This window comes from Podarcis melisellensis, assembly GCF_964234715.1.
Source record: "Podarcis melisellensis genome assembly, chromosome: 14".
Lineage (NCBI taxonomy): Eukaryota > Metazoa > Chordata > Lepidosauria > Squamata > Lacertidae > Podarcis > Podarcis melisellensis.
Genome location: NC_138546.1, coordinates 52,134,226 through 52,142,937, shown reverse-complemented (window position 1 = coordinate 52,142,937; position 8,712 = coordinate 52,134,226). Strand labels below are relative to the sequence as shown.

Sequence of the window (8,712 nt, the reverse complement as noted above, 5' to 3'; positions counted from 1 at the left end):
TATGGAAACCATCTGGACTTAGATTGGAAGAACGGGAAATTCACACAGGATTATTATATTTGCTTATCGGCTTAAGGAGACTAACAGAAGAGATCGTAAAGGAAATAGAGAAATTATATGAACAAGATATGATGTGGAAACACCAAGATAAGACTGGATAGAACTATGAATTCTGTTTGGACTGATTGGGACTGATTTGGACATTAACACAATAATAAGATGATTTGAATCCCCCTTTGGATCTTGAAGTATGGGTCCCCCCAACAAAATTTAAAAATTTGGCTTTGTAATTTGGATTTATGTGATGTGATTTAATTTGATGTGATTGGCCAGTTAATAAAAATTATTTTAAAAAAGAAGAAGATGCACTTCCTTTTAATCTGATACCGTGCCCTAGGTGGGGTGTCAGCTGGAAGTGAAGAGAGCTACATCTAAGCAAGGTGAGCTGACACCACCCACTGATGGGCAGGATATGCCCTGCAAGTGCTCAAAGTGACTTCTTGCCATTCCTCCCGTTTCCCCCAAAAGGCTTCCACTGCTGAGATATTACCAGATATCAGAACAACAATGTTTCTATTTAAATCAATGGGACTGGAAAGTGCATCATTTTGGCTACAGCATGTGCAGTGAGATTAATTGACTGAATAGAATGGGCTCCTCAAAACCAAATGCATTGGAATCTGGAGCAAAAGAGCCACAGACAATCCACTTCCAAATTAAAGAATTGCAAATGCAGAATAATCAATAAAACATCATTGATTCATGAATTATAGGCTGGCCATGAACACTTTTTTGTTGTTGTTTAAAAATTAAAGTACTTATATGGATCACTATCCCTGCTGGCTGCAGTAGATTAATTCTCTTTAATGCATTTTGTTATCTTTCAGTTTTAATGGCTATTGGCAAGGCTTTTAAGCAGCATGAGCCTTACATTTTGTATCCTGCAGAGCTCCAGAGTCTGGTTCAAGGGACAGGAGGACATGAAACCTGAGGCTGCTGGCTTGGAGAGCCGAACAACAAAATTCAAGGAAGTGTGAATTTCAAAGGATGGCAGTATGTTGATTCTTACATTGTTTCAGAAAGTGTGAATTAGCTGGGCTCAACTTTAAATGCAAAGGGAATTGAATTTCTCCCTCACTTCTACTCCCAGGATTGTTGTCCAGTGTCTGAGTGCATGAGAACCTAAGAAGAGCCTTTAGCTCTTCTTGGCCCATCTAATCCAGCATCCTGTTCCCTCAGTGGCCAACCAGATGCGCCCAAGGGAAACTGGCAAGGCAGGCCTGAGCACAAGAGCAGAGGCAGCCACTGAGGTCAGCAGCCATCCATAGCCCTCTCCTGCTTTGGCCCCGAGAACAGGAAACAAAAATGATGGAACCAAAGGTTATTCAACCAAGTAATGTCTAAAAAGGGAGGGACACATACTGGCGTAAAATGTGCATAGAATGCATGTACTATGGAAAATCACAGACAAAAATGTGTTACATTAAGGAAATATATTAGACAAGATCGCATAGAAAAATGTGTATATTAGGAGAGCATCACACTAAGATGCTGATGAATTTTCATGATGATTTTTTTAAAGAAAAAGAAATTGTAAACTGATGTGACAATGTGGAAAATGGAACTTCAGTTTGGCAAAAGGGGAAACTGAGAAAGAAACAAAATGGACAGGTTTACCATCCCTGCTCGTAAGGGAAGTTATGCTGAGAAATGGGCGTGCTTCTAAAGAAGGATAACAACAGGAGGACTCAAAGAAGGAACTTTTGGAAACTCAAGGCAGTAGAAACATAAGATGATTGGACCCCACTGAACTTGAAGCATGGGAAGCCCCAACAAAAATGTATAATTTGGCAAAATATTTGGACTTTATGATATATATTTGTATAATTTGGAATATTTAATGTGATTTGATTGGATTGTTAAAATGGAAAACTTAATAAAAATTATTATATAAAAAAGAGAGAAATGGACGTGCTTCTGGTCAACTCAGAGGAAGACCAGGCTGTTCTGAGGCCCCCAGGGCTTCGCTAGCAGAATGCTAATCTAATCAGCGGAAGAAAATATAACTACAGGTACCTGACAATGATACATTGGAAAAGCATGGAAGTTGATGCACCTCCAAATGCTTGAATTATCTCTTGCTTCTAGACTAATTAAAAGTATCACACTGAGCCCTTGACCCCTGCTTGACAGAGGAGGCTGGCAGCGCTTTGTGACACAGCAAGGGGGAGAGTCTAGGAGGCAGATCTTGAGCTACCTTCATTCTCTGTTGCCTGTGCCTGCTGAGTCTGTGCCTACACTGTCTCTAGTATTTCTTGCCTTCTGAAGATCCCCAGTTAAAATGTTGATGGTCTAAGTTGCTACAGTTGGCACCGTCAGCAGGCGGCTTCTTGCCCCCGTCTTGGAAAGCAGGAGTGGGAAATGGCTATATGTAAAAAGGAAAGAGTCACAGTCATTTGTCTGTGGCTCCACTGGAATGTCACCCCCAAAATGTTGTGCCAGGGATATGTGACCCTTGGGCTGAAAAACGACCTTCAGCTCTGCTTGCAGGTCTGCCAGCTGGAAGTGGAAGCATCATTCAAAAAGAGCAGCACAGCTGTCTTGATTTTCTGTAAGCTGAACTCCACTGTTGTTGGGTTTTTTAAAAACTGACTTTCAGTCTAAATATGGTGTTCAGCCTGTGGATGTTCGGCTTGGATGAACAACTGGTAAATAACAATACAGTAGATGCAAAGCCAGAAAGAACCAGGTGAACACCAAATGTCACACTAGGGGGCAGCACTGAACCCTGGATTCTTCCTTCACCTCCTGCTGCTTGTTGAGGGTCTTGTAGTTTTGGTTTGCAGGATCACAAATGGAAATATTAGAAGTATATCTCACAGCTACGGCATAATAATCTCCAACATTGTGGGATGCAGATGATGAAAGCACCTGTGTGTCTCTAGGGGCTGGCTCAATCTTCCTCCTGATTCAGGTATTTTTCTTTCCCCAAACTGTGTTTATGTGCCCCTCCCTCCTTCCCTCCCTCCCTCCCTCTCCAGACACATATACAATAGGAAATATGATATAATTCAACTCCAATCACACAGTTTCAGATGAAAGTATCTGAAAGGCTGTAGTCATGCCAAATTTTCCTTTTCGGCCTTTTAAAGACTACATTGCAAAACACCCTTAGAAACTTTGGGAGCTGCCTTATAGTGAGTGAGACCAACGGTCATAGGAGCCAGCCCTGCCAGTGGCCTGCCTAGCTCATTACTGCACACAATGGCAGGCAGTGGCTCTGCAGGGTTGCAGACCAGGGGACTCTCTAAGCCTTACCTGCAGAGGCCAGTAACCAGGTCTGTCACCTTCTGCATGCCAAGAAGTTGCCCAAGCAGAGTGATGGGGGTAACTTCTACCTTGTCCAAGTAGGCATCTTTCTTCCTTCCTTCCTTCCTTCCTTCCTTCCTTCCTTCCTTCCTTCCTTCCTTCCTTCCTTCCTTCCTTCCTTCCTTCCTTCCTTCCTTCCTTCCGCAACTGAACAAAATGGGATCTGCTGTCTAGTTTGGGGCTGAATATGCAGCTTTCCCCCCTTCAAACACCCACATGGGAGTTAAGTGCATAAAAAGCAGTCAATACAATCCTTCTTGGGAATTTTTTCGTTTATCCAGAAGGATTATATCCACAATGGTATGCTGAAAGTGAGCAAAAAACACGAGAGGTATTGTATTGTCATACTACAAGGCAGTTATCGGACTATAGCTCCCACCCCCGACTCTTGGCAATAGGAACTTGGGCTGATGGAACTTTAGGGCTGCAAAGGTGGAAGGATGACATCCTATACAAACTTGCCTGGGGCCAAACACATTCAGACGTTCTTCTGGCTTACAGTGGAGCCTCCTTTCTTCTCTCTCTGCATGCCTTTGAAGGGAAGAGTGGGTCAACAATGACCTGTGTTTGCTGATGGGGTCAGATTCAGGGAGCTGGACAGCGCCTTGTAAGCCATCTACCCCAAAGACGTGTTCAACAAAGGAAATCCAGAATCAGGGCATTGTGGAAGTACAGATAGGCTGGATGGGATGCTTGCACTCTGAATGCTATACGCAGGGCTGCCTCTGAAGATGGTTTGGGAAATTCAGCTTGTGCAGAATTTGGCGGCCAGATTGCTCATTGGGGCAAGCCAGTTTGGGCATATTACACTGATCCTGGTCTGACTGCACTGGCTACCAATTAGTTTCTGGGCCCAATTCCAAGTGGTGGTTTTAACGTATAAAGCTTTAAATGTCTCAGGACTGCAATACCTCAAGGACAGCCTCCCTGCATATGAACCCTGCAAGCATCTTCTGAGGCCATGCTTTGTGTGCCTCCTCATTGAAAGGTCCAGAGGGTGGCAACATGAGAACGGGGCCTTTTCTGCAGTGACTCCCCGTCTGTGGAATGCTCTCTCACTGGCAGCTTCTTTACATATCTTTACATGGCAGGCAAAAACATTTCTCTATAACCAGGCCTTTGGTTGATTGACATTCCGTGGCCTTTAAAAAATATGTGTGTGTGTGTAGGGAGGTTATTTGTTTTTCATTTTATTATGCATTTTGTGTTCTCATTTTGTATTTTTATGTTGTGAACACTGGGCATGCTGTCTGCGGCTAATGGGAATTGGGAGTCCAGCCACATCATAGAGCATCCTATGACTACTTCTTCCATAAAAGAACTCACTGTAATGCAATCTCAATTACACCATGAAAATTAACTCTCAGCTCTTGATCTACTGATTCTAAATTTTGGCAAACTCTGTACTAAGAAAGAAAAACCCAGGGAAGTTGCAGCCTCATTAAGGAGATGGGAATAGCAAAATGACCTAGCAGTCTCAATTATTTTGGTTAGTCTTTCAGACACCCAATTGGTTCACACTAACATATGTGACAAGGGACGCGGGTGGCGCTGTGGGTAAAACCTCAGTGCCTAGGGCTTGCCGATCGCATGGTCGGCGGTTCAAATCCCCGCAGCGGGGTGAGCTCCTGTCTTTCAGTCCCAGCTCCTGCCCACCTAGCAGTTCGAAAGCACCCTTAAGTGCAAGTAGATAAATAGATACCACTTTATAGCGGGAAGGTAAACGGCGTTCCGTGTGCTGCTCTGGTGCCGGTTCGCCGGAGCAGCTTCGTCACGCTGGCCACGTGACCCAGAAGTGTCTGCGGACAGCGCTGGCTCCCGGCCTCTAGAGTGAGATGAGCGCACAACCCTAGAGTCTGTCAAGACTGGCCCGTACGGGCAGGGGTACCTTTACCTTTACCTTAACATATGTGACACCACTACTGAGATTATTACAAATTTACTAAAGGCTTTTGGATTGACAAGCAAGCTTTCATATTGTGCTTGGATGAGAGATTTGTTTAAATTAAAGTTTGAACGCAAGAAAGACTGTTAACAACCACATGACAGAGTTCCTAGCCATCACTGGGAAGCTGGAACTTGCAGATTTTAAACTGGATGGTGGACTGAAAGTTTGCTACTTTTTGGGGTCACTAGGATAAAAATATGAGATATTTGCCACTCTCTTGGATGGTGAACCACAGTTAACCCTAACGGATGTAATTGGCCATCTGGGAGAGGAGTGTGCAGAGAGAAGAGAAATCTCTCCAGCCAGGAATGGAAAACCCAGTGATTCCAGCTATGTGTTGTGATCTTAGAGGAGAACCAAGGCTCCGTCCAAAAGAGTTGCTGTTTCTGAAGTAACAAAGAGGGACACATATTCAAGTTTTGTGAAGCCCCCAAACCGGCAAAATCCCTTTCATTTAAGCACCAAATCAAAATAATGGGAACAACAACAAGAAGAGGAGTTTGGATTTGATATCCCGCTTTATCACTACCCGAAGGAGTCTCAAAGCAGCTAACATTCTCCTTTCCCTTCCTCCCCCACAACAAACACTCTGTGAGGTGAGTGAGGCTGAGAGACTTCAAGGAAGTGTGACTAGCCCAAGGTCACCCAGCAGCTGCATGTGAAGGTGCGGAGACGCAAACCCAGTTCCCCAGATTATGAGGCTACCTCTCTTAACCACTACTCTACATTGGCTCTCAACAACGAACAAGAAAGCAATTTTCTTTTGCATGAGAAGAATCTAAATATAAACAATTGTGATGCAAAATCAAACAAATGCTTCAGTAATTCTGGATGTTCTTTGCATATGAGTTATGATGAAGATTTCTTTGGAGGTGTTGTCAGTATTACCCCATCAGTGGATGACAGTATTCAAATTGCAAATGGTGAAACCATAAAGAAATGTGGTATAGGTTCAGGAACCTAAACTGCAAACTTAGCCATCAGTTGAAAGAGAACCAGGTGAAACAGGTCCTATATGTTCCACAATTGAATTGCAACATGACCAGTGTGTCCACCTTGGACAGAAAAAGTATTCATATACACTTTGGAAATGGTAAAGGCCAAGTAACCAAAGGTGGCAAATTGTATGCTGAAGCATATTTGATTAATGGTATCTATAATCTTTCAGAACTCGAGACTGCAAACGTGGCACACATGTGCCAAAAGCAAGGAGCAGACTTCCCTCAAACTCTGGCACAGAAAGTTTGGTCACATAGACATCAAAGCCATGGCGGAACTGCAATGCAATAAGCTTGCAACAGGAACGTAAACCAAAATGCATGAGTCACAACCAAGTGTGTAAGTTGCTTCACTGAGAAGAGTGTTTAGCCTTTCCCCCGTCTGTGTACTGAACAGTGAAGCACCAGAGTGACACACGTAGCCTACCCTGCTGTACACTTAATGTTCCCTCCCTAGGGAAGAATAAGTCCATACTAATTTTTCTGGATGCTTTCTCAAGGGACAGTGTTGTATACGTTCTAAAGGAGAAAAGTGAAACAGTACAGATGTTCAGAAATTACATAACCATGGTGAGCATCATCACCATCATCACCATCATCTTCAAATATTACGGTCATAGACCAGCATAAGTAGGGTTGGGTACAATCATTTAGAATCTGTAAAATGTTTTGGAAAGCTAAAAAGTATTTAAAACAGAAGGTACTGTATATATAAGAGACTATAAGAATCTAAAAAGAAACTAAGTCTAAAAGAAGGGTTAGGAGCATTAAACGGATGTAGAAGAACATAAAAGATTAGTATATAAAAGACTATAACCATCAATTTAGAGAGCACTCTGATGTGAGTGTTCATTAATAGTTTGTGGCACAGGTCATCATCCGACAAATTTTGAGCACTGGCAACATGGTATGTTGTAGCAGGGTTGGTATCTGAAAGCAGCAGGGAGTGCCCTGGGTCCTTATGGAGCAGTGGGGAGAGGAGGCTGATACAAATGTCTCTATAATACAGGCACTGGAGAAGCACATGCTCTATTGTCCAGAGTCACAGAGGCATTGTCTCTCTGAGAAAGCAATCTTCCTATATCAACCTTCAATGACAGCCGAGGGGAGGGCGTGACCTCGTGCCAGGGTAAAAGTCCTCCGGTGCTAAGGGACTTTGAGTTTAGTTTGATATGCCATGGGGGAGGCAGAGTACCTGGTGGATTCATTGGCAATAAAAGTTGGGGTCCTAGCTAGATCCAATTGGCGCTCCAAGTGTCTGCTACATGCTGTTTCATGAATGCTTTGGCCTGATTGTATCCCATGCTGAGTAGAAGACCTAGGGATGAGATTTTAGTTGCCACTGCCTGTTTCCATGTGGATTGAAAATCACCACTCATAGTTAGTGGGGCAAGGCCAAGGGGAAATAAAGATAGTTTGAGCCAGTAGTTGAGTATGGTCACCCACACTCTAGCCTCCACTTTTGTGAAGCCTGTCTCTAGTCTCAGAGTGGCATTAGAGATACATTTTGGGACTTGAAGGGCTGATCTTAGAAATTTGGATTGTACAAGTTCTAGTGGTGCAAAATTGGAGAAGGGGCCCAACTGGGCACCATAGAGAAGTTGTGCTATTGGCTTGGCTTCAGATAGTTTGAGTGCTGCAGGTATATAGTGACAACCTCTTGTTTTTTTAAAAAATTAAGGATTGCAGATGAGCTTCTCTGAGCAATTTCAGTAACATAGTCCCCATGGGCTTTCCTACTGCTGGCAGAATGAAGCACTACCCCCAGGTGTTTGAAACAGGAAACCTGCTCAATCTTGTGGCCATCTATGCTCCATGAGCGGCTCATAAGCCTTTTGGTAAATGCCATGATTTTAGTTTTCTGATAGTTGAGTTCTAGCTGGTCCTCCTTGCAACACTGTGTTAGTGCTCTCAGTGCTCTTTTGAGGCCAATAGGTGTTCTTGAAAGTATTGCTGCATCGTCTGCATAGAGCAGAACAGAGATGTGTCTTCCAGCACGTTTTGGGGAGTGAAAGTTTGTGCTATGGGGGTGACCCACTATGGAGTTGATGTAGAAATTGAATCAGGGTGGGGCCAGTATGCAGCCTTCTTGACACCTTTCTCAATTTCAACGGCATTGGTGAGATGGCCCCGGGGGTTACTGCTTACTTTGTGAGGTCCCTTCATGTAACATACAAATTAAATGGAACAGATGTTGATCTATTGAGGTGGCCTCCAGTTTTTTCCACAGTTTAGTTCTGGGTATGGAATCAAATGCTGCTTTGAAATCTATAAAAGCAGCATAAAGGGAGGTTGTGTTATGAGAGGAGTACTTCTCAATGAGATGATGGAGTACTAGGACTGGTCAATAGTGGACTGACCTTCCCTAAAGCCAGCTTGCTTCTCTGCAAGTATATT

General features: G+C 43.5%; 1 long non-coding RNA gene across 1 annotated transcript; it reads left to right on the top strand.

The window, feature by feature from the left end:
- Positions 1 to 2,831: 2,831 nt before the first annotated feature.
- On the top strand, positions 2,832 to 6,647 carry LOC309356403. Its single transcript, XR_014162769.1, has 2 exons — positions 2,832 to 2,974; positions 6,486 to 6,647. It is a non-coding gene; the product is annotated as an uncharacterized lncRNA (long non-coding RNA).
- Positions 6,648 to 8,712: the final 2,065 nt, after the last annotated feature.